This window comes from Vombatus ursinus, unplaced genomic scaffold (assembly GCF_900497805.2).
Source record: "Vombatus ursinus unplaced genomic scaffold, bare-nosed wombat genome assembly UNPS02014778.1, whole genome shotgun sequence".
Lineage (NCBI taxonomy): Eukaryota > Metazoa > Chordata > Mammalia > Diprotodontia > Vombatidae > Vombatus > Vombatus ursinus.
This window is the reverse complement of record NW_020954556.1, coordinates 46,389,170-46,416,073: the sequence shown is the minus strand read 5'-3', so window position 1 is coordinate 46,416,073 and position 26,904 is coordinate 46,389,170. Positions and strand designations below refer to the sequence as shown.

General features: G+C 40.7%; 1 long non-coding RNA gene across 1 annotated transcript in view; it reads right to left on the bottom strand.

Annotated features, from left to right (window-relative positions):
- Window positions 1–151: 151 nt before the first annotated feature.
- The window catches only part of LOC114045186, a 57,071-nt gene continuing 30,318 nt past the window's right edge, over window positions 152–26,904 (bottom strand). Inside the window, exons 2-4 of the long non-coding RNA XR_003569348.1 lie at window positions 8,114–8,180; window positions 5,875–6,030; window positions 152–315 (exon numbers count right to left, since the gene is read on the bottom strand). This is a non-coding gene — a long non-coding RNA (uncharacterized LOC114045186). The remainder of the gene's footprint in view (window positions 316–5,874; window positions 6,031–8,113; window positions 8,181–26,904) is intronic.

Here is a 26,904-nt window from a genome sequence, read left to right as displayed (position 1 = left end):
AACACAAACTGGTTTTTTTTGATGCATTAAAATTTTTTTTTTATTACATTTTGAGTTCCAAGTTGCTCCTCCCTTCCCCAGATACAAACAGTTGACTAGAATTCAACCTTTCACTTTGCCAAGTTTAGGCAAATTAGCTCCCTGAGCAGGGCCTTTTTTGCCCCTAGGCAAAGTGGAAAACCTGAGTGTGCAAGTGATTTTAAGGAAGTTGTTTTCACCTCCATTCCCCAGCCTCTTCAAATTCTCACCCAGCTCTGACTGTTCGCTGAAATGAGAGCTTTCGAGTTTTCTTTCTTTAGCTGAAGGTATTGATCCCTATAAATATAAAAATAGCTCAAAGTTGGAGAGCAGCTTGGGTGCTCCTCTCACAGCCCTATAAGGTAAGAAGTGTATTGTTATTTACATTTTATACATGAGGAAAGGAAACTTACATTGGTTAAGTGAGTTTTCTCCTATCCCCAGAACTCATACACAGGTGATCTGGGTTAATGCCTATGTCCAGATTTATTTTCTTTTTGTCACCCTGGAGAAATTTATTACAGAAGCAGCTAGGCAGTAGATAAAGTGTGAGACCCAGAATCAGAAAGACCTGAGTTACAATCAAGTCTCAGACACTTATTGGCTGTGTGACCTTCTGCCTCAGTTTCCTCAACTGTAAGATGGAGGTAATAATAGCACCCACCTCCCAGGATTGTTGTGAGGGTAAAACAAACTAACATTTGTAAAGTACTTTGCAAACCTTAAAAGGCTATACTAATACTAGCTATTATTATTAATGCAGGCTAGTTGTGCTAGACCCCTTTCCCAAGAGGCAAGAACAGAGTGGAGGGGGGGATATATAGGTAGAAAAAGGTAGAATGATATAAATCCATAAGCCCCTGATATCCAAAGAATTCTACAAAGCCCTGTGTTTATCCTAACCTAAACTAGTCATTATTGCTGTATTGAAAGCAAAGGAATCCACTTAGTTAAGATTGATACTTTTGTGAAAGGAAGGCAGTGTGGTGCAGTAGGAAAGACTGCTTACATCAGAGGACCTAGATTTGAATGCTCTGACACCACCTCTGTGACCTACAGCAAGTCACTTTTCACCAATCTGTTCTTCACCTGTGAAATAAGGAGGTTGGATTAGATGCCCCCGAAAGTCTCTGCCAGCTTTAAATCAATATGCTTATCAATTGATCAATCAATGAACTTTGATTAAGCATAGACTGCATACCAGGAACTGTACCAGGTGCTAGGGATACAAGGGCTGCTGCTGTTTGTCCTTCGTTCTTGAAAAGGACCATGATATCAGGAAAGTGATACCATGACATACAAGTGAATTAAATTTAAGTGAGAGAGGGCTGTGCAAAGTCACCAGCCTCACTTTCACCTCCGGAGCCATCTGGGTCTGATGGGGATGGGATTCACCCTGGACCCCTAAAAGGAAAAGACCATGTCTTTGGGCCCTGGACCCCAAAGCCCCTGAACCCAGATCTCTGGTGTTCCTCTAACGCACCCAGCCTATCCCAATCAATAATTTTTTTAACTGCCCTTTCACTGGGGCTCTCTGGCCACTTAATTCCTTCCCTTATCTACACCTGGCCCCACCCAAGGTTACTTGCCACTCCTTAATTCCATCCAGATCTTCCTACAGTTTTTTTCTGTATAAAAATACCAGTACCACCCTCATCAAATTTGCAGATTCTTAGAATCCACCGGCTTCTATTGGTGACACAATAAACCTTGTCTCTGACTGAAAGAAGGGTTGAGTGGTTGAATTCTTTCAAGGCAGACTCCTGCCCTGTACCCTTGAATTTCAGGGTTCCTAGCACCCCTAGACTGCATCATATCCACAATATCTTTTGGTTTCTATGTTATCAATAAACCCCAGTTACTACAGATCAGATGAATGAGGGTTCTGATTCTGTGAATATGTGTTAAAATGATAGTATCTGGCAGCAAGAAGCAGTTCGGGGTCCCTAACAAGCATTTATTAAGCATCCACAATGTGCCAGGCACTGTGCTAAGCACTTTACAAATATACCTTATTTGATCCTCACAATAGCCCTGTGAGAAAGGTGCTACACCCATTTTACAATTGAGGGAACTGAGGCAGAGTTAAGTGACTTGCACAGAGTCACATAACTAGTAAGTGTCTGAGGCTGGATTTGAACTCATGTTTTCCTGACTCCAAGCCCAACATTCTGTCCACTGTACCACCTAGCTGTCTAAAACAAACAAACAAACAAAAAACACTGCAATGTCCCAAATGTGATCCAGCCCACCCTCTTTTTCCTAAATTTTGTTCTCATTAACAACTACACTAAACAAGGCAAACAGAAATGAAACTCTAAGCTAAACCTTTTCTGCTCTTTTCAGTGCTGGGCTTAGGTCACTGGTTCATCTGTAGCCAAGAAATAAAGACTGACAGACCAACTCAATGGACTGACCATTCAAGTCTCCACTTCCTTTTACAAAATATATCTCATCTCCATTGGGAATATTTGTCAGTGGTATCCCCTCCCATCTATGAAACAGGATTTCCCCTCTGTGTCCCTTTAAAAACCTTCCCTTTGCCTCCTCCCCCATTCTTCCATAGGCTCTCTTCTTCCCAAGAGACTATAGGAGTTATTTGCCCTTGTTAGCCCTTGACTTGATTAGAGTACACCACATATTCCCTTCTATTTTTTTCCTTCCCTCCTCCCTTTATGCATGATCTTACTCTGTAATTTAGTACCATAAAAACACATTGATTCACCTATAGACAGTGTTGTGAGGTTTAGTCCATAAAGTTTCAGGTCTGTTACTCCATCATCATTTCTACTTAAATTCTGCTCTAATACATGTTTCCACATACACATTTAGAAATAAATCAATTAATGGTCTCTCTGTAGCCATTTTGTTGTTATTGTTGTTGTCCTTGGTTGTTGTACTTGTTTACCCTTCTTATATTTCTGTTGTCTGGGGTGTTTGGGAAACAAATAGTTTCTTCAGGTCTGGTTTTCTTTTTAAGAATGTTTGGAATATCTTTTAAATTGAATATTCATCTTTTTTTTATTTATGATTAGGCTCAGATTTTCAGAGTGTGCCATCTTAGGCTTCATTTTTAACTACTTTGTTCTTCAGAACACATTATTCCATTCCCTCCTGTGGTTTCTGGTGGGTTCAGAATAGTCTTGTGTTATTCAAATTTCCTTTCCTTTATATTTGAAGGTCTTTCTCCTGGTCACTTGCAGAATCTTTTTTTTTTTTTTTTTTGGTCATTGGAATTGTTCAAATTTACCTTTGTGTGACTTGGAGTTTGCAGTACAGGGTTTTTTTGTTTTTTTTCAGGAGGAGATTTCTGAATTCTTGCCATTGGCCCTTTGTTTTCTGTGTATGGAAGTTCTAGGCAAATTTCTTCTATTTTTTCCTTGCATTACAGTGTTCAGGTTTTTTGACTTGTATGTTCTTCTGGGAGACCTATAATCTACAAATTGTCTTTAAACACCTAGTCTTTAAGATCAATATATTTTGCTTGTATGGAGATCATGCTTTCTTTGAATGTTATTGCTTTTTGCTTCTCTTCTTCCAGAATGTCCTTCACTTCCATGTATTTGCATTCCTAACAAGTTATTTTCTCTTCTGTTTCTTCCTTTTTTTTTTTTTTTTAGGCAATTGGGGTTAAGTGACTTGCCCAAGGTCACACAGCTACTAAGTGTCAAGTGTTTGGTCTGAGGCCGGATTTGAACTCAGGTCCTCTTGACTTCAGGGCCGGTGCTCTATCCACTGAGCCACCTAGCTGCCCCCCTCTTCTGTTTCTTTAGTGAGACCTGCCATTGTGGATTTAAGTTTTCCTATTCTGACAATTATTTCTGCTGTGTGGTCCATAAACTCTGCTTTTATTATGCTTGTTTCTTTTATAAACCATTCAGAAATCCCGCTGTGTAGTTCCACGCTCTCTTAGGAAACCACAGGTTTCTCTGCCTCATCAGGTTGTTGATTCATTTTCCTTTGTCTTACAACATGTATTCATAGATGCCTAATTTTTTTTACATTATTTGGAGGCCATATTTCCTTCTGCCATTAAGCTGTCCAGCCCCCATTTCATCTGTCCCTCCATTCTCTGGCTGAGCTCTGTTGCGGCACAGAGTGTTACCATGCTGTTATTACAGCCTGAGCACATTTCTTCTGTTTGGATCTTCCTGGTACTGGGGGGGGTGGGATGGGGAAGGATGAGGTATGCAGTTAATTCTGTTGCAAATATATGGGTTGGCTTGTGTAGCCCTGCTGCTGGGAATGTGGTGGGTCATGGGGGAGCTGGTGCTAAGTGAGCACATGAGGGGTTAGTGACTAACATTCTTTGTTGTTAGTTCATTTATTTTTTATTTTGCTTAGAATTTGGAAGACTATTTTTAGAGTATGTTGTCACCAGGGAGGGGAAATCTTTTCAAAGTATCATTTGGACTAGAGAGCTTCTGAGGTCCTTTCCAACACAGACTGAGTGATGATCCTTCAAATATTTGAAGACAACTGTCATGGAGCTCCTGAATCTCCTCTTCTCAAGGCCAAACATCCTTTATTCCTTCACTGGATTCTCATGTGGCACGGACTCAAGGCCTTTACCATCCCAGCTGTCCTCTTCTGGACCTTCTCCAGCTTATCAATGTCCTTGCTAAAAATGTGATGGCCAGAACTGAACACAGTATTCCAGGCAGAGTCTGACCAGGGCAGGCGCACTGGGTCTCCCTCTCTCCTCCTTCCTCCTGGAAGCCATGTTGGCACAATGGAAAGAGTGCTGTATTTGACGTCAGGACCTGGGTCCACATACCCTTTCGGACATTTATTACCTTATGATCTTGAGTAAGTCATAATCTCTTTGGCTTCAGTTTGCTCGTCTATAAAATGAGAGAGTTGGACTGCGCGGCCTGTGAAGTACTTTCCAGCTCTAAATTTATGACTATTAAAGCAGCCAAAGACCGCATTAGCTTTTTTAAGGCTGCCAAGTCTAACTGTTGATTTATAGCCATTCTCTCTTCACAGTGTTCCTTGATCTTTTTGCCCATCTGCTTTTCCACACAAATTTTCCTATGATTTTGTCTTTATTTATGAAATAACCATTTTATTTTAATGGTTTCACATTAGATCTATTAATTATAAAAATTTGGGAAGTACATTGCTCAACCTAACCATGAATAATAAATATCTATTTGTACAGTTCTTCATTTATTTCTTTAATTTTTAAAAATTCTGAACCTAGATACTGAGTAAGCTAAACATTTCCAAGTACAAAGCAGAACAGAAAAATAAAATTTACATTAATTCATGAATTTGTTTCATATACAGCTTGCTCCCTCCTGGTCAACATCTTCATTAAATTTTGTCAATATCATTTTGAAATTGTTTTTATACAAGTCTCTCACATGTCTTGTTAGGTTAATGCCAAAATATCTGACAGTTTTTGTTGCTGATGCAAACAATATTTCTATTTTTATCAGTCTAGAATAGAGGTATCACTATTGAGAATACAGGGGCTGGAGTTCTCTTCAATTCCTATTTCTGTACCCAATCACGTTGTCCATTTTCAGGTTCATTCATGGGAAAGTCTGATCTCTACTTAGGGGAAATAGTACCTCATTCCATGCCTCACTAATAATACCCTATCCCATCATTCTTAGGGACAATACCCTGTCCCCCCAAATGAGGTAGAAAACAGGTGATGTTTTTCCTACTCACAAAAAAGAAGCACTAAGCATTAAGGAATCATAATATTCATTAACAGAATGATTAGAACTAAATTCAGTAACAACTTATAGCTGCTTGTAAAAACTGCTAGGAGCCCAGGGGTCAAACCTCACTGGGACTTAAACAGTTTTCTTAACACCTCTAGTTAGCCACTTTATATTGTACCTCCTTTTGGTGCCGTCTGATCAGGAAGCCAAGCTTGATTTTCCTTCTAGTGGCCTCTCTCTCTAAAGCTGTCTCTTCAATTGCCACTCGGCCAATCCTGCTGCTGCTGCTGAAACTGCAGAGGTCCAGAACTTTCAAAATTCACGAGGCCACCTACTTAATAAAAGGAAAAGCAAAAAGAGGTAAAAGGAGGTGGGGGCACCACGTACAAGAACACCTAGCTAAATCCACACTCCACTAGGAGAATCTTCATTATCATGGGAAGAGAGAAGGATCCTCCATCTTCATTCCTCATGGAATCCCATCTTATCACCTGGAGAGCTACAACCAAGAGGGCCCTGCTGGAATCTCTCTCTTGTTTTAAAAGGTTCCCTGAGTTATCACATCTTCCAACTTGAGTAGCTGAGTCCCTGAGCTGAATCTTGAGCTTGGAACTCCTGGGAAAGTTCTAAGGATAACCCTAAGGGGTTGAGGTTTCTGGTACTCTCACTCTTGATCACCCACCAGTGTGGTCTTCTTTTTTCGATAAATCAGTTGACATCAGTTAGCTTTTATAGGGTGGTACAGTGGATAGAGTACCCTGCCTGGATTCCAGAAGATTCATCTTCCTGAGTTCAAATCTATCCTCAGAGACTTACTAGCTGTCTGACCCTAGGCAAGTCACTTAACCTTGTTTACCTCAGTTCCTCATCTGTAAAGCGAGCTGGAGAAGGAAATGGCAAACCACTCCAGTGTCTTTGCCAAGAAACCCCAAATGGGGTCACAAAGAGTTGGTCATGACTGAAAAATAACAAATGTACTAATTATAACAGCCACAGTTGTTACAAACAATCCTCCCAAACTAGGAGGGTACTTTACTTTTGCATGCACTTAAGTTTCTGGGGAGAGTGGGCTCAAATATGAAATAGAATAGCAGCGAAGAACATGTGTAGAACACATGTGGCAAAGGGGTACTACCCAACACAGCCCTGAGAGTCCTTTCCCCTCTTGTGAAGTCCCCATGAACTTCTCTAAGAATCAGTGATTTTCCCGTGCCAAGGTGCGCATGTGCAAGGGTATGACTACCCTCTCCTCCAGGCTGGTTGCACCCCCCCCCCCCAAATTTAAGAAAGGTTTAAACATGGGGGTCATTTTGGTTAACTCTGAACAAGTGGCTGACTTTGCACAATCTCCCCTTTGGTGCTAACCACACTCCTGGTGCAGCACCATCACAGCAGAAATTTGAATGGCTGAGTGCATGTTTTGTGAGTGTGCGCTAGGAGGTGGCGCTGGTGTGGGCTAAAGCCCAAAGAACACCCTCCCTCAACCCACATCTGTCTGTCAAATTTGAGGGGAGCGACTTACATACTTTTTTATTACATAGGAAATAAAATCCCTGCGGTGGCATTCTAAAAAAGTCCACTTGTGTGTGCATAGCCCCGTGGCTTAAAACATTCCCAGAAGGCCATTCCCCTCCTGAATACTAACATTTCATTTCAGGGACAGGATATAATTACAATCTCATTTGCCATCCCATTTTCTGACCTTGTGTCCCATTTTGTTCATGAGGGAGTGCCGGTGGCCTGACAATATGCTACAAGCTCGAAGGGGTGTAGAATTGTGAAAGGTTAGTAATCCTTTCCCAATTAAAAGTGAACGAGTGGGAAGACTCATTTTTCTAATCTATGGCAATACAATTTGGTATTGTGTTTAAGTTTGCCTTGTTGATTGCAAACAAAGAATCATCACAAGTCCTGGATGTCTGACCCCACACCCACTAGGGGTATCCTTTCCCCTAAGGACAAAGGGGCACGTGAACATATCCAGCAGTTGGTCCATTTAAAGCACATCTGGCATGCTGGATCAGACACACCTAAGTGTTGGGCTCTCTTGTTCCCCCAACCCCAAGAGCACAAAGCGCACACACACACACACACACACACAAATGCATGGTTGATAGTAGGTGAGGGATTAGGTCCTAACTCTCAGGGTCAAATAAACAAGTAGCCAGGATTGGTGTTGGGGTCCTTTCTCAGCTTAACTGGGCCCAGGGGCTGGTTGGGAGTTGCTTCCTTTGCTGGGTTGAAGTCAGGTCCATTCCAGAAGGGCTGGAGACTAGATGTGTTCCTGAAGTTACAGATCCATACCTAGTCTCCTGGCTCAAATGGATGTACTGTTTCTTCCAAAGGCAGAGTTTGTCTCAAACCGGCCTCTTTCCAGACCTGTGAAAGAGAACTAGGCAGAGAATCACATAGCTTACCAGGCTTTTATCCCTTGCTTCTAGGCTCAGTCTCCAAGGGTCCAGACCCCAAGTAGAAGGAGGCGGCCTACAAAACAGAATTTCAACAGGTGACAATCCACAATCCTGCCTACTGTGATCTCTAAGGTGGAACAACACAAGGGGAAGTACCTGAGGTCATTTTAACTGTATTTTCTGGCACAGCTTTCCTAAAAGGGGCTTAACTTCCCTATTTAGCTGCTCAGTCCCTGTGATGATTGTGGATGATATGGGTTGTGTAGGCCCAGGGCTATCCTAAAACTCTTGGAGAGTTGCTTAGTTATTTCTGCAGTAAAATGTGGCCCATGGTCACAGTCAATAGAGCATGGCAGGCCAAAGCTTAGTGTTACGTCCTTTGGCAGTGTCCATGATCTTCAAGTGTCTGTGGATGGATCAGAAAAGCTTTGTGGAGGTATTTCCTTGACCATCTCCAGGTTCCAGGTCACTTGTGGAAATTTTCTAGGTAATGCTGCCAAAGCATGCTAGTGATAAGACTTAGTATAATTTAGTAAAACCTGACAAAATATAACCAAATTGGGCTTCCAGTAATTAGTTCAGACCTTATGGTGCTAAACTTATAAACAACAGACCTATAGGAAGAATATTAAATAGGCTACTCAATAAGTTACCTTATACTTGCATCCCATTATAGTAATTTAGAAGTGCTGGAACATTGCAACAAGATTTATTACATAAAAATTACAGTTTTACTTGCTATAATTAGATTATATATGTGTATATACACACACACACACACACACATATATATATATATAAGTATTTTTATATATACATACATAATTAGATTAGATATAAATAGATTAGGAAGGAATTGGTTATAACAGTATCAATATTGGTCCCCTAGGCCTGAGCCAAAGGGCACAGAGTGACTTAACATAGGTATAACAGGATAATACATCCTCAGTTCTATCTGATTTCAGGTAAGAGTCATAGTTAACTTTTTGGAATAGTCGATCAATATAGCAATATAGCAAAATAGTCAATCAAATAGCAAAGGTCCACATTATTTACAGGGTATCATAGCCAGGCTCAAGATTAACAAAGTGGGAAACATTCCTGTTCAAAATAACACGATGGGGAAACTGAGTCAAAAGGATCCTACCTTCTCCTACACAAGATCATTCCCTCAACTTTCCCAGGCATAGACATTCACCTGTTTCAGTTCTTGAATCACACTCCCTGTGAGCAGCTCATGTCATTTCCCTCAAATGGTGGGTTGCCGACTTAATGATAATTCAAATACTTATGTATGAATTAAAAACTCAGAATAATATTAAATTACAGTCCTAAGGGATTTTACTTCAAATAGCAAGTTCTACTAATCATAACTTAGGGCTAGATACAATTATTATTTCTCTCATGTTGTTGCAATAACAGTTAACAATAAAAAAGTTTAGTAGGCCTTTCAAAAAAATTAATATAAAACCTTTTTCTTCTTTTCAAATTTAAACCCATTCTGGTGTAAAATCAATCCTTAGAAATTAAGAAAACAATTACATTCTGGAATTCCACATAGATATTAAATACATGGTAGTTCACTCAAAACCCAGAAAAACATCTACTACTTCTGGGTATAATTTTCATAACCGCAAATCATCACACAAGCCACTTTTATACTACAAGCAAACTTGCAAATCTCCCTCTTTGGCAATGAGTGTTTATGATGGAAGAGGGGATCCCACTTTCTCTGTAAACCAGTTCATTATTTTGGAATGTAACATTGGGTAAGTTCTTTCACAGAGCCAATAAAATTTTATAACCTTATCCAAGCAAATGGTCCCAAGGAACTTTGCAAGTTTACAAATAAGGAGATTTTATAAGGTCTCTCTCTTCGCCCCCCCCACAGTAAATATTATTTTTCCCTTTTAAAATATACTCCATTAAATACTCAATAGATTTTAACATTATGATAATAACCTCTAATAACTTAACTAATATTCCCAACACTGAGTTAAATTTTCCAATGATACAATCGCATCATCTTAACATTTCTTATACATGGTTTCCCAAAATTCACAATACAAGAAAATTTAGAAACACAATAATAACATACACAATATCATGTATTTAAAACATGAAATAAAACTTATTGCTAGTCAAAAGACGTCAATTCAGTTGAATGCATTTCCAAATTATCTTACGTAGAAAATTATTGTATTCATTTTATCACTCTTTGCATTCTATAATGATTGCATTCAATACCAATATAGAATACTAAATACAGACACATGAATATTCACATAATACTTTATACATATATGGTTGCGCATGCGTCTGTGTGTATGTATATATATACACATATGTGTGTATGTGTAAACATACATATAAAGTATGTCTGCACAAATGAACTGTGAACAAGTCACTTAACTTTTTTTATTAGAATTATGTCTCAGCTTCCTCATAAGTAAAATGAGTTAGGTAAGGAATCACGGGAGAAGTAAGGAGATGAGGGTAACGATCATGATATTTAAAAAATAAAGAAAAAAAGGTTGTGAGTATCAATTTAACATTTAAAAATACACAGAAAACAGCAGAAGTAAGACTGGAAAGGAATGCAGACAAACAGGGAAGTGTTGGAAATACTATATTAAATCTAATTTATATTTTTAAAAAGCTGTACATAATAGAAATTCATGGTGTCATATATTAGATTCTTTTTGTTCATTGTATAAAGAACTGTTCATGTTTGCTGATACTTGTTAGGTTCATATTAAATATAATTTTTAAATTAATTTAATTTTTTTAGAAAGGAAAGCTAAAAGTGCTTCCATGAAAAGTTATTTGGGTATACCTGGGAATGCCTGGAAGAAGACTGGGAACAAAGAGTAGTGGTTTTAACAGACCTTTCCTTAAATGGCTGCTGAGAAGGAGTTTCAATAGCCTATCTCTTATTTCAATAAATCAATAAACATTTATCAAATGCCTACTATGGACCAGGTACTGTGCTCAGTGCTGGGGATACAAAAAGAGGCAAAATATAGTCATTGCCTTCAAGGAGCTCACAATTTAATGGGAGAGAAAACATGCAGACAAATATGTGCAAAGCAAGCTCTACACAGGACAAATAGGAAATAATTAGCAAAGGGAAGATGCTAGAATTGAGAGGGGTCAGGGACGGCTTCCTGTAGAAGGGGAGGATTTAAGTTGGGACTTAAAAGAAGCCAGGGAGGTCAGTAGTCAGAGCAGAGGAGGGACAGCATTCTAGATATGGGGGCCAGCCAGGAGGCCAGTGTCACTGGATCAATGAGTAGGAAGAAGAGGTGGAAAAAGTGTCAGGGAGTAAGGTGTAGGAAGATTGTAAAGGTAGGAGGGGGCTAGCTTATAAAGAGCTTTGAATGAGAAACGGAAGATTTTGTATTTGCTCTTGGAGGCAACAGTAAGCCACTGAGTTTATTGAGTCGAGGGGAGAGGGGGACGTGATGCGATTGGACTTGTGCTTTAGGAAAATCACGTTAGTGGCTAATAGAGAATGGATTGGAGTGGGGAGAGATTTCAGGCAGGCAGATCCACCACCAGGCTACTGCAGTAGTTCAGGTGTGAGGGGATGAGGAGCTGTACCAGGGTTCTGGCAGTGTCAGAGGAGAGAAAGGGGTATATTCAAGAGATGCTGCAAAGGTCTTAGTAATAGTTTGGATATGGGGTTCTGTTTCTGCTAGTAACTGTGTTCAAATCTTTTTTAAAGAAAGAAATCACAAGCTTAGTTTTGTTTTTTAATAAAAGCCCAACCACATCACTGTTTGAATTTTATTTTTAGTTCCTTTGATATTTCTCTTCTTTGGAGAATGATTCTCTCTGTTAACCTAGGCTTTGTTCTATACAAACCATAAAATTCACTTCCAGAAAGCCTCCCTTGATCTATTCAGTATCATGTCAGAGCTTATGCATACTGTTTGCATTATATAAATATGCACTAATTTGTATATAACTTTTTAAAATTGTGTATATGCATTGCCTCTCCATCTAGACCATAAACTAATTTAAAGCAAGTACAATATCTTTTCTTTCTTTTTTTTCTGCTTTCTTCTTGCCCCTATCAATGCTCTGTATAGTTGATGAGTTCAGGGTGCACCCCAAGAATGTTGGGCTACCACCAGAAATGATTAAGAATAGACAGGTGGGTTTTATTCTCCTGAAGAATTCACTCAGACAGTCTCCAAGTTAAAGAAAGGCATTTATTGGGGTGACGCACCCAAATGGGCCTGCTCCCATAGTAGGCAAAGCCCCAAGGGGCTCTACTCCATGCAGGAGGCACAGCAGGTCCTGCTCCGCTAAAGGAGGCAGAGCTACTTGCCTGGACAGGTATCTGGTCTAAATAGTCTGACAGGATCAAGGGAAGGGGAACAAAATAAGGGGAGGAGGGACAAGCATGGCTTTGGAATGCCTGGGATATCAGGTGGTCTGAGGGTGTAGAGATGAGCAAAGAGAACAGGAAAAGGAAGGGGACAAGTAGTCTTTGTGAAAGCACACAAGTAGGTCCATAGTGGGGGGCTTTAATGCATAGTCTTCTTTGATCACTTTTCTAGCTAGTCACATCCTGCATCTTATCTAGTATCTCCTATCTCACATCCTGCATCTCACAATCTCATCATAGTGGCACCAAGAAAGGAGAAAGAGGAGAAACAGGTGTTCTTCTTTGAACTTTGAAGACTTTCTGCTCTCCTCTCCGACTGATGTCATGTTAACAAAAATCAGGAACAGTCAATATTGGAAGGTCTGCGGAAAGATAGGCACCCTGACAAACTATTGTTAGATCTGTGAAGTGGTAACTGTTATGGATATAAATTTAGAATTATGCAAGAAAAGTGAGAACTGGCCATACCCTCTGACCCATTAATCCCATTGCTGAGATATCCCAAGATCAAAAACAGAAAAAATGTCCTATACACACACATACATAGACACACATATTCATGTTATACATACATTTAAACATCCACATACACAGACATATATACTTATACATGTATGTGTATGTATATACACATATTAGTCATAACAGACCTTATATAAAGGCAAAGTATACAAAGCGTGTGCCCATTGATTGGTGAATAAATTGTGCTATATATGAATGTAATGGAATATTTTTGTGCTGTAAGAAATGGACAGCTTTAAGGAATTCAGACAAACATGGGAAGATTTTTATGAATTGATGCAGAATGAAATAACCCGAAGGGACAACATTCATGGTGAATAGGACAATGTAAATGCAAAGATCCTCTGAAAGGAATCTAAACTCTGAGTAACAAGAAATGGATAATGGGTCCAGAAAACTGATAAGGAAACATATCTACCTCCCAACAGAAAGGCAGGGATCTGCTGGGGCAGAATGCAGTATATACAATAAGATACAGTTTCTATATTGGCCTTTTAGCTTACCTGTTTTTCTTTGTTGCAAGGGTTTCAATTTTGAGGCATCAGAGGAAGAGTATTTCCAGAAATAACTGATTTTTTTTTTTAGTCATTGATAAAATTTTAAAAAATACTCAAATCCTCATATTTGTGTCATGTCACTTTTGGAAATATGCCCCTGCCCTAAAATGAAATTAATCTCATGTCACCAGGGAGTGGCGTGACTTTGGCTTGCCTTTACAAGGTACCCTCATTCACGTAGAGACCTTTATAGGCTTTTGTCAATGTTTAACTTCTTCCTCTGTATAGATAAATAGTGAACACTCACACTCACCTCTGTCACATTTAGAAGGAAACTCAGACAAAAGAGGCAGTCATATAGTACCCTCTTCCTTCTTCCCCTTTGGTTTCTATATGTCTCCACCCCTCCCCACCTTCCCCTTTGTCTTAGGACAGCAATGAATGGGACAAGGAGTAGGATGTCGTTGGTTACCTTTCTACTGATTTCCTGTTTTTGCCACAAGAATATCACAGTCCCATCACTCTGGGGCTCCATGTCAGGAGATCCCCAGCTCTTTCAGGATCTTTTGTCTTAGATACCACTTATATTTACTTCCCCCTCCCCCCCAATGATAAGCTAATACATTGCTATAACAAAATGGAGGTTTTACTTCATTTTACTTCTTAAGCCTGGAATCAATCAGGAATACCTGAGTTCAAATCTGGCTTCAGACACTTATTAGCTGTGTGACTCTGGGAAAATTACTTAACTCTTTTTTGTCTCAGTTTCCTCATGTGTACAAAGGGGATAATAACAGCATCTATCTCTGAGAGTTGTTGTGAGGATCAAATGAGATAATAATTATAAAGGGCTTAGCACAGTTCCTGGCACATAGTAAGTGCTATCTAAAGGTTGCCTGTTATCATTATTTGCAAGAAATATCCCAATTAGATGCTATTTAAAAAATCATTCTCTACTCCAAAACTCAAGTGTACCATTTTCTACCCATCATCACACCTAAGGAAAAAGAAAAAAAAAAAAAAGAAAGTAGATTAATAGGTAAAAAGAAACCATAGAGATCATTTAATCTAACTCCTTCATTGTATAAATGAGGAAACTGAGGCCCGGGAAAGTTAAATGACTTCTCCTAAGCCACCCAGAAAAGCAATGGTAGAGCAGGGATAAGGTCTCCTGAGTTGGGACACAGTATTCTTAGCTTTTCTCTCCACTGTCTCTTGAAACCAGGCTCTCATAGAATATCATGGAATCCCTGAACTAGGAGGGACCTAAGAGATCATAGTAATATAATGAAAACGGCACCAAACTCAGAATCAGAAGAGATGTAGGTTTGAATTTTGGCTCAAACTTACTGGCCATTACCCCCGACTTCTCTCATGATTCCTTCCCACCACCACCTCCCAAAGCCCTCCCTTACAACAAGTAAGTACTGTTGACCAAAACAAAAGTCACCCATTAGCTGTCCCACCAATTTCTTGGTGGGGAGCTCCCAGTGAGGAACTTCCCCTACCTTGCTAATGTAGATGGGGACCTTCTCTGCAACTTACAGTGTTAGACTGTTATATGAAGCACTTGAGATGATAAATATATGTAATGCTCCACACCCATAGACCCCCACCTCTGCAAAGATCACAGATCTGTCCCTCGTGGGGACATAAAGAGGCCCTCTACTCTATTCCCCTCATTTTAAAAATGAGGAAAATGGGGCTGACTTATCCAAAGTCACACAGGTAGCAAGCATCAGAGACTTGAAATAAGGTCTTCTGACTCCAGTGCCCCTTTTTTCCCCTCCTCTGCTGTACTGTCTTTCTTGCCCAAGTTCACACAACCAATATAGGTCACAGGTGAGATTGAGATTTTTTTGAACCCTAGACTGACAGCCTATCTATTATGTCATGTTGCCTTTCACTAACAACTGTTGTTGTTCAGTCACTTCTCAGTGGGGTCTGACTCTTTGTGACCCCATTTGGGGTTTTCTTGGCAAAGACACTGGAGTGGTTTGTCATTTCCTTCTCCAGCTCATTTCACAGAAGAGGTAGCTGAGGCAAACAGGGTGACGAGACTTGCCCAGGGTCACACAGCTAGTAAGTATCTGAGGTCAGTTGACCCCAGGAAGATAAGCCTTCTTGACTTCAGGTCCAGCACTCTATCTACTGTGTCACCTAACTGCCCTTCATTAACAATAATACTACATAAACAATTGGATTGATTTATTGTGCATTTGCATGGGCCATTTTAGCTAGGTAAGGTGGTTTTCTTATTTCTAAAATGAGAATATTCAATTAAATAATCTCTAAGATTTTTTTCCAGTTCTGACATTGTATAATTTTATGATCTTATGCATCATCTAGTATACAAGGAAATATTATAAATGAAGGAAGGTCCAGACCAAGCCTATTTCTGTCTTGTTACTCATTAACAATGCCCTGAAAGTTGTCAAAATAACGAAAGGGAAAAATTGAGAAACTAGGTTATGATTAAAACATCATAAATGTAGAGCTGTAAATAATATCAGAAGGCATCACATCCAACCCCCTCATTTTTACAGATGATGAAAATGAGCACCTGAAGGCTGAATGACTTGTTCAGGGTCACGAAGCTACTAAGGGTCTGAGGCGGGATTTGAATTTATGTCTTCCTCCAAATCCTGTGCCCTTTCCACTATGCTAAGCTGCCTCTATTTTAAGACTAGGGTCCATAATGAATTTTGAATATATCACTTAATAGAAATGATGAGACTCCTTTGGCATAGCCACCTTATAGGTAGTTTCTGTTTACGTAACAGGAGTAACCAGGAAATTCTCCTGTAATCTGCTGAATGGAGCTGGGTGTGCACTCTGGCCCTTTTCAGTGTGACCTGTACTCTGGCCCCTTGTTAGAGTCAGGTGGAACCCCGTGCCTCCTGCTTGGTTCTGTGACTGCAGTGACACTGAAGATCATTGGCAACACAACCAGGAGTTCCTTCCCCCCTCAGAAGCTATAGAAAGACTTCACCCACTTTCTCTTTTGAGCCCTTCTACCCTATCCCTTTAACATCCTGCAAACTATTCCAAATGTCATGAGCTAGGTCTGACTCAGGCCAGTTTCCTGGTCCATTAGACCTGAAACTAGAATGAAATGAGACACTCATAATCTATCTAATAGTTAACAATAGGAAGTTTACTTATGCAAAGCAGAGGAAGGACATTCAGATCAGGAAAGGGACATTTATCCAGGATGAAGCGTTGCAGTTGAACATAGCTTCCTCATGTTGTTCATGCTGCTGGTCTGTGGTCACAAGCCTCAAAGAGCAACTCTAGCCCCTTGAGTCCTAGGTGCGGTATATTCAGGTGACCAAGAAGCTACTTCCCCTAAGTCCATTAAATCTCAAACACAGTTTCACTACCTGTATTTATTTATTTACTTATTTTTTGCTAGGCAAGGGGGTTAAGTGATTTGCCCAGGGTCACACAGCTAATAAGTTGTCAAGTGTTTGAGACCAAATTTGAACTCAGGTCCTCCTGACTCCAGGGCCAGTGCCTTATCCACTGTGCCACCAAGCTGCCCCTTTCAATACCTTTAAAGGAAAAACTTTCATAGTGACCTAAATTCCATGGGGGGAGGGAGAGGCAGTTGGGAGAGAAGTGGGATTTAATATATTGCTCCCAACATACCCCTTTCTTTGGTGATAATGTACCAATGGTCTTCTAGACAACCTTCTACCACTTAAATTACATTAAGGCCATCACTGAACAGTTCAGACTTTGAAGATACAAGAAATCTGACATAGGCAGTCCTGAAGAAGAAAAAGAAACGCTAAAACAGAATGATCAGAAAGATAATAGAAGCAAAACAAAAAAGCATTGAAATAGCCCCCTGATGGAATAACCAATAATGGCAGAACAAAGACCAGAAATCCTAAGTTTCATTTTCCTTCTTCTACAGGACCGAGGCCCAGCTCTAAACAGCCTAACATCATATAGATAGTGGATGATGACAAATCATCGTTGTTCATAGTATCCTACTACAAAGAGGTAACCATGAACAAGAGAAGCACCAGGAACATCAGGGTCACGGAGAAACTGAGAACACTTCCTGCACAATAACTATCTTCAGCATGGGTTGGGGTCATCCATAGTAAAGTAGCTAAGACACCATTACCCTCTGGGACAGAGCCTGTCCTAGTGACTGGGTTGATATCAAGAAATGCCTTGTACAACCAAGCACAGCATTCCCCGACCCATTAGCCAGGACCTCCCTGTCCCTGGAAGCTGATAGTGTTGGAGGAAGAGAGGAGGGGAAGAATAACAAATTCTTGCCCCATTACAGGCCTCTGAAGGAACTTCCTCGTTCTTCTACAAAGGCCGAGTAGCCATTTCTACCACCCCCTTGTTGCCAGAAAGTAAACCGCTTCCCAAGAAAGCTACCTATTGGTCATTCAAACCCTCCTTAGGGAAGAGCTATCCAATGACTGCTAGGTGTTGTACCCCCCACAATGAGGAGGGGTCAGTCAGTTCTAGATTATAGTAAGTAGCCACAAGAACAAACATTCTCCCCCCAATTCTTTGGGGACCCACTCTTAGCTCACTTCCTATTCAACATTGGTCCAGCAAAGTTCACGTTCAAAGGTAGCACTGTTGCCAAATGAGTCCTGGTTTCAGCTACCACTAGGCTGGGGTCCCAAAGGTCACTCCTTGCTCCTTGAGTGTTACAAACCCAGACTCTGGAATGCCAGGATGCCAGGGTCCCCTCCTGTCCTTTCAAAACTCACAAGGTTGGAGGCTCCAATCCCTATATCTAAAAAAGAAAAAAGAATACGCAGAGGTCCTTTCACAGAGCAAGGTGGCCTCAGAGGCATGAAGGCCCAAGGCCTCTCCCCTTGAAGCACTGTCTCTCACTAGACACCATGAAAGCAGCGGTCACTGAAATCTCCCTAGAGCATAGAAAGTAAGAGATGAGGCAAAAGCTGACTCAGCCTTTTAAAAGACTCCCTTGGTTCTGGCTACGCAGCCAGTTTTGCAAGGGCCCCCCTAACCATGCAGTTAGCTGACTGAAAACAATTCTGGAATGTTTATGCATTCTCTACAATATCTCCAAAGACACTTCCATTCCACATTATCATGACTCTCCCTGAAGCAGGCTCCACAGCCTCTCTCCATGTGGAAACACCATCCTTAGTGCCTTGTACATGCTCTAGAGATGCCCCATTACACCCCCACGACGCGTTAAGCATTGCCTTTGCTGTCTCAGAGCCAAATGTCTCTCTTCTGTGGCAAGCCCTATCTGTCCCTCCATCCTACAGCAGAGCAGTGCCACAGGCTGGAGCATTACCCACTGCCACTGCCAGGGCATGCTGGGACCAAGCAATACCAACCTGTTCAGGGGCCTGAGTGCTACTGTGGGTGCTGTCATTGCCCACTTGGGCCAGGGAAGAAGCACTGCCATGAATAGTGCCACTGCACCCCTAGGTACTTTCATTGCTGAGCATTCTGACCAGTCAGCAGTCCAAGTCAGAGCTAGCTAGTTGTAGCTCCCAGGACCAGGAAGATAGCTGGAACACACAGGTGGCTGTATTTGCTCATGTGCTCACTATTTGATACCAAAAAATTACAGAAGTTTCAAGATTTTGTTCAGTGCTTCATTTCCTTGAATTTCTAACCAAATCATTACATAGCACTACATAGGATTTTCTCTATCTTGCATTTTTTTTTTTTTAGCATCCCAACTTCCCCATATCTGAACGTCACCATAGCCTTATCTCATCTAGTCTATCTGACAAACTTTGGTCTACCCACACCTTCTTTGGAATTTCCCATTTCGTATCGTGAGTTCCTCTCTTATGTTCCACTTCACGACAATTTTATCACTTATCACTGGCAGACCCAATAGTGATCACTAATACCTCAGCCTAAGCTTGATCCATACCCCAACAATAATAATTTTGACCTCATTAGCATTGGTCTCTAACTAAATTTAAATACTAGCCAAAACTGAATGACGGTGGTCAATCCTGTCTTCCAAACACAAGGACCCTCCAAAGAGAATAATTGGTTATTTGACATACACAGCATGGAACTATTTGACATTACAACTGAGTAGAATTATTTAACAGTACAGACATAGATACATTTGTTAGGGAAACTGGCATCAATGAAGAGAAGTGAGGTTCATCAAAATCTAATTACTATCTAGATATCTGGGGTGATTTGACTTACTCTAGTTAGTTTCTATTTTGTTTTTAAGAATTAAGGCATCATTAAATCCTGGCAATAATTCAGAAAGTCACATTAAACCATCTGTCATATAACCTAGGGATTCTTAGCTCACCAATAGATAACAAAAATGTAGGTGATTAGTGTCCAGATTGCTATAATTAGTTAAGACTAGACTAGCATTAGAAATTAAAATAAAATAATGATGACCTATAAATAAAATGCTCCCTGAAAGCAAACTGCTCATGGGAAATCCATGAAATTCTTCAAGGAATCATAAGGTTCTTTTGTTTCCTGGGAAAGATTTCTAGTTAAATGGAGCCCTGGAACAATTTTAAAAAATTATTTATTTCCCACTAGTATATAGAGTTCTATCATGGAGATCGTTTTACTCACTCCACCTCACTCTAAGATTAGATCTATTATAGCACCTGAAATTTATATACAAAATTTATGAAAAGTTAAGTGTCACATGCTTAATATTGTCTTGGATTGTTATTTAAATCTTATGGCATTATTCATTTAAGTCATCTCTCACAAACTAGATAATGAGCTCATTGAAGGGAAAGATCATGTCTTCTCCTTGTATTTCCCAAAAGGTAGGCATTCAGTACATATTTGTTGATTCAAAGAATCAATGTACAATAAGAATGTACCATTCCCATGCATTCTGTCAATCAGTCAATCAGCCAATCAGTCTGTCAGTCAATAAGCATTTATTAAGCATTGACTGTGTGCCAGCCACTGTCCTAAGTGCTGGGGAGACTGAAAAAGGCAAAAAATAGTTCCTGCTAAAGAGGAGAGGCAACAAGCAAAGGACAATGCACATGGCAAGATATAGGCAAGATAAATGGGAGATAATCAACAGAGATCAGGTACTGATAAAGAGGGAGATCAGGAAAGGCTTCTTGTAGAAGGTAAGATTTTAACTGAAACTTGAAGGAAACCAACAAGGAAGGAGATGGAGATAAGGATGGTGATAATTCCAGGCAGATGGGACAATGCCTCGAATGCCAGTGAAAATGCCTAGAGCCAGAGATGAACTGAGCCACGCAAGGATGGAGGAGGAGGCAAGTGTCACTATGTCACAGAGTATATGGTAGGGAGTAAGGGGTTAAGACTGGAAATTAGGAGGGGGCCAGATTATAAAGGTCTTTGAGTAAGAAACAGACGATTTTCTATTAGATCCAGGAGTCATTAGGGTTAATTGAATGGGGTAGGGGAGCGGTGATTAATAAGACTATGTGGTATGATTTGAGGGACTGAGACCATGCTTCCTCCACCCCTACCCCCACTGTATCCCTCCCCAGCCCTATAGATCTTCCTGTCTTGACTACACAACTGAAATTTCTATCATAAATTACTTTTGGGAGGTTAATTTAGCATTACCTCCAGAATGCCCTACCTTTAAAATACAAAATCTAATCTGAAAGGTACAACCCATTAACATACTTTCAAGCCATTAGGGGGGTGCTATTTATCAGTTCCCTAGAACAAAACAGAGGGGACAAAGTAGCAGGCAATTTCTGATGAAAAATAGGGCAGAGAAGGAAAATGCAACGGAGTACCGCATGAGGAAGACAGCTGCAGTGAGGGGCCCTGGGCAAAGAAGAGAGAACAAGTCTCTGAGCACCTGTATGTGTGGCTTTTTTTAGGGGATGAAGAGAGATAAGAGGGAAAGGGGAACGCTATGTCTAAATGGTAGCAAAGGGGAGAACACTGAAGACAACTTCCTTTCCTGTAAAATTTTGTCCAGGGCTGGTTTAGGGTTGCATTTCATATATTATAATCAATTCCCATCCCATTAAGGTGAAAGCTGAGACACAAGGAAGTGACACCAACTCAAGGTCACATTGAGAATCATGGTCAGATTCGTAACCAGAAACTTCACCGGTGCCCTTTTCTTGCTGCCCTACTTTTAGAAACACACCTGCTGGACTCACACACCAGGAGAGTGAGCTCTTGGGGAAGAGACATAATCTCTGACTAACATCCACACCTGAATTGCCCTCAGAAGCGGGCTGGAGGTCAATGTAATGAGTCACCGATGTGCGTTCTCTGGAGTTCATACCTAAAATCTATAGCAAGTCCAATATGTGATTTCTCTTTGGACACAATAATAGTGAGGATGCGTGTCAGCGCGGTACATTCCTGCTGTGTTAATTTACTGATTTCCCATCATATATTATAGCTAAAAGGGTTTATTTGCCATGGGGGAAACCTGTTGGTCTTTATATATTACATACCATTTATACACATACCATTTCCTATATCTGTTTCTTTACAAAAGCTGTTCCCTATGCCTAGAATGCTTTCCTTCCTAACCTCTACCCCTTGGAATCTTTCCTTCAAAACTTGACCCAAGTGTTATCACTCTTATGAGACCTGTCCTGCTTTCCTCAGTTGTTAGGGCTATCTCCAGTCGTCCTGACCCACGTCTTGCTACTGGACTCAGATGACCCTGAAAGAGAGAGTGAGGTTGATGACTTTGCACAGCCCTGCCTCACTTAAATTCAATTCACTTGCAAGTCAAGACATCACTTGCTGATGTCATTGGTCCTCTCTGAAAACGACGGATGAACAACGGCGCCACCCCACAACCCTTTTATTTTAATCTGGGGCTGAATTAGGCCGGTCTGGTTGTCCAGAATCAGGATTGCAATGAAATAAGACCCTCAAAGACTATCTAACAGGTAACAAAAGGAGTTTTACTTATCCACAATGTGGAAAGGATTCTCAGCAGGGATATAGCACTGATTTAGTTAGACTTGGCTTCTATTGCCTCAGTTTGGAAATGCGTCTCATCAGTAGAGTGTTTCATTGTGGTGTTAACTTGCATGGTACTGGGATAGACACCAAGCCTAAAGAGCACTGATTCCTAATGGGTTGGCATTTTATGCCCTAGGCAAGCAGGAAGAGAAGTCAACAGCTCGTCTTAGACTCTTGAAACAAGTCTGAGGGATAGCTTTCCTGCCTTTTAGGGATACCAGCCCAGCTACATGGCAGATATTGCTCCTACCACACTTTGCCTCTTGGTGGGCAAAGTCTTTTAAGATCTTGTCATGTAGAGGACCTTCCAAAACTTAAATGGCTTTAGGGCTGTTACTGATAACCCTGATCTTGGGGATACAAGAAGCCTGGCATAGGCAACACTGGAAGAGGAGTTTAGCATAGGTAAAAGAAAAAACAAAAAGGGAAAGAAAAATGAAGGGAGGGGGGCCAGAAAGAAAGCACTATGACAAGTCTGTGAGAATAATCAAAAATTGGGAAACCAAAAATGACCAGAAATCTCAGGCTTTGCTTCCCTCCTTAGGAAGGACTAAATCCCAGATCTGTCATGAGATGGGTGATGCCGGGGCAGTTTACAGTGGATCTCCTGATATAAATTGATAGTGACTAGTAGAGCAGCTGAGTAACACAGTGGATTGAGCACTGCTCCTGGAGTTAGGAAGACCTGAGTTCAAATTCAGCCTCAATATTTACTAGCTGTGACCATGGGCAAGTCACTTAACCTCTGTTTGCCTTGGTTTCCCCATCTGTAAAATAGGGATGATAATAATAGCACCTACTTCCCAATGTTGTTATGAGGATCTAAAGAGATTATAATTGTAACTCAATTAGCACAGTGCCTGGCACATAGTTGTTATTATAGTAGGAGAACAACAAGAATAACAAGGCAATAGCACAGATCAAAGGATCATAAATTTAGAACTGGAAGGTATCGTAGAGGTTGTCAAGGTCAATGCCCTCTTTCCACAGACGAAGAACTGAGGTCAAGAAAGATTAAGTAACTGATACAAGTGTCTAAGATGTGATCAGAAATCAGGTCTTCTTCACTTGAAATTCAATAGTCAGTTTACTATACCATTTGGCCAGATGAAGACATATCCTCACCCTCCCCATTGATGCTCCTCAGGGTCATCAGTAGTTAGGTAGCCAAGAGATCATTACTCTCTTCTATGCAACCTGTCTCAGTGCCCTGAGATATGAAGGGGAGGGGACCAATGCAGGATTTTGTCCTATGTCACCTCCCCACCTTCAGTGTTTGCTATCACACCAGCTAGGACATTCTCCTCCCTGGGAATCACGTGGAGACAGGTTAATATCAAATTTCTGCCCCTCTTAGAGGCCTCTGCTAAGGGGCTGCCCCCTTCTTCAACAGGGTCTGGTTAAGGACTCCTCTTCACCTTTATTCAGTTGCTCATGTCTCAGCTCTTATCTAGACCCACCGGTGAGCCAAGAAAAACTGCGCTCTAGTTGAACAGAGGGGCAGCTAGGTGGCACGGTGGATAGAGTGCTAGGCCTGGAGTCAAGAAAAACGAATCTTCCTGTGTTCAAATCTGGCCTCAAATATTTACTAGCTGTGTGACCCTGAACAAGTCACTTAACCCTTGTTAGCCTCTGTTTCCTCATCTGTAAAATGAGCTGGAGAAGGAAATGGCAAACCACTCCAGTATTTCTGCCAAGAAAACCTCAAATGGGCTTGTGAAGAGTTGGACACGACTGAGAAACAAATGAACAACGAGAGTAGAAGAGACCATCTAACAGTTAACAAAAGGAGGTTTTCTTAGCCATAACATGGAAAGAATATAGCATTGCTTCAGGTAGACATGGCCTGTCATCTCAAAATGGAAGATGGCTGATCAGTATGGTGTGTTGGAGGTTGTGACTAGAAAGGCAGTGGGACATCTACCAAGTTTTAGGAGTACTGACTCCTCGTAAATTAGATTTTTATACCCCAAGTGAGCCATGTTAATAGCTCGACTTAGCTTTCTAAACCAATCAAGTTTCAGGGATATGTAACACTTGACGCATCTCCACACACACACGGAGGCCCTAGAATAGCCGCCCCTTGTTCAAGGTACCCCGTATATCTGAATCCACTCATAACAATAGCTCGCTAGTCTTCACTAATGGGTTTATTTTTTTCTTTGGTCAGTCAGAGGACATAATTTTGTTCAAAGAAAAGATATTTAATAAAATAACATTGTAAGAAAAGCCCCTATAGTCTCTCCCCTGCCCATAAATCTGTAACACCCTCCCACAAATACATATAACTTCAGTAGGGATAGTGGGAATGCATAAGGATTCCACCCCCTCCACCCCCACAGCCAACAGTGGGCAGGGTACATATATCGAAGTCATACAGCTGATGCTATAGGACCACACCACTGAGGTGATTATCAATCTGATCTCCCTGGACCAGTTCTCTGGATTCATTGCTTTTCTCTTCTGGTTCCCAGGGGTCTCATGGTGATTCCTGGGCACATGGTCTCAGTTAAGCATTGCTTTGGTAGCTACTGAGCAGGTAGTCTCTGCTAGGCAAATACAAAAAGGGCAAATACAAAATGCTCTATCTGCTATTCAAAGCCCTTCATAACCTAGCCCCTTCTACCTTTCCTTACTCCCTAACACATACTCTTTGATGTCACTGACCTTCTGGCTGTTCCACAAACAAGACGCTCCATCTCTCAGCTCTGGGCATTTTATCTGACTACCCTGCATGCCTGGAAATTTCTTCCTCCTATACTCTACCGACTGACCCCACCAAGCCTCCTTCAAGTACCAGCTATAATCCTACCTTCTATAGGAAGCCTCTAACCCTCTTAATTCCAGTGCTTTCCTTCTTTTAATTATTTCCTAATTATCCTGCATATAGAATGCTTTGTATATATTTGTTTACATGTTATCTCCCCCATTAAATTATGCCTCTTTTTGTATTTCCAGCACTTAGCATAGTGACTGGGAAATAGTAGAATAGAGAATTGAGGGGATTAGGATAGCAAGTGATTAAATGTGGAAATAGAATGAACCACACCAACTCCATTTTGTGACTCAATTCTGGAGTGAGCTCAGTTGCTTTTCTATTCAATTATGGGTCTAGTCCAACTTATGTCTTATAAGAAAACTTTATTCTACTGTGGGAATTGGGAGAAAACTTTATTGTGTTGTGGTTGGGAAGTTGGAGCACCTCTAACCTACTGTTTAAAGATCTTTAACTAAGGACCTAATTTATGCTGTCCAGAAACCCAGTCAGATCCAAAGATTGATGCAAGGAGTTTTCTCACAACTATACATCTCAAGCAACCTATATGTCTTATCTAAAAACTGGCCCATTCTGATCAATCAATTATTGTTTTCATGTTATTTTGATTATTCACAGACACTTGGGGGCAGTGGGACACCCCTTTTTCTGATTTTAGGGAATTGTACTTGTTTGCTCTCCCCCTCCCAACTTGGAAAGTCCCTAATCTTTCCTCTAATTAGAAATCAGATTACTTAATGTTGTATCCTAGTTAATTATTTCCTTTTAATTAATTGAACTTATTTGATTGTTTTTAATGTATAAAATCTGTCTAACCCTTTTTCAGGGTCCAGGCCTAAGCTGAGATCCTCATTTTTTATGCAATTGGCATGCTTTGCATAATAAACTGATATGCTCAGAAGCTCAAACCTTTGTTTCCTCAGGCATTTCATCTTCCACCCACCACACAGGAGCTTAATAAATGTTTATTGCTTACTTGCTTGATTGATTGAAATGCACATCTCTTTAGGGTCACCCAAATCATGTCTACTCCAGTCTGCTAGGGTAGAACCCTGGGGTCCTTTCCAGCTACCACACCCAAAACACCCTATTGACCAGCCATCTTCCATTTTGAGATGACAGATGCCATGTCCACCTGAGCTAGTGCTATATCTTTTCCATACTAAGGTGAAGTAAACCTTCACTGGAATGCAGTTTTGCTTGCTCACCAAAGGTTCTAGATGAGAGAGGCATGAGCAACTTGATGAAGGTGAGGGAGAATCCTTACCCAGGACCAATAAACTCAATTTGTTTTTTAAAATATTGTGATAACTGTATATCGATATAATTTGCTTCCTTTGTCATCTTGTGTATTTTACATTATACTTTTAAAAACATTCTGATAAGAGGTCCACAGGCCTCACCAAACAGCCAAATGAATATATGATAGAAAAAAAAGGTTAAAAACTGCTGGTAGAATAGCAAGATTCTTTCCCTGATAAAGATAGACAGCTCTTTAATCATAGCAAACAACTGAACTGGGCCTAACAAAGGCCCAGAGTAGAATTGTTTTTCCAAACATTTCTAAACCATGCTGCCTGTACCACAACTATCATCCTTAATCCCTTCCCTACATGCATATGTACTCTACCCCTGGGACCCAGGTTCT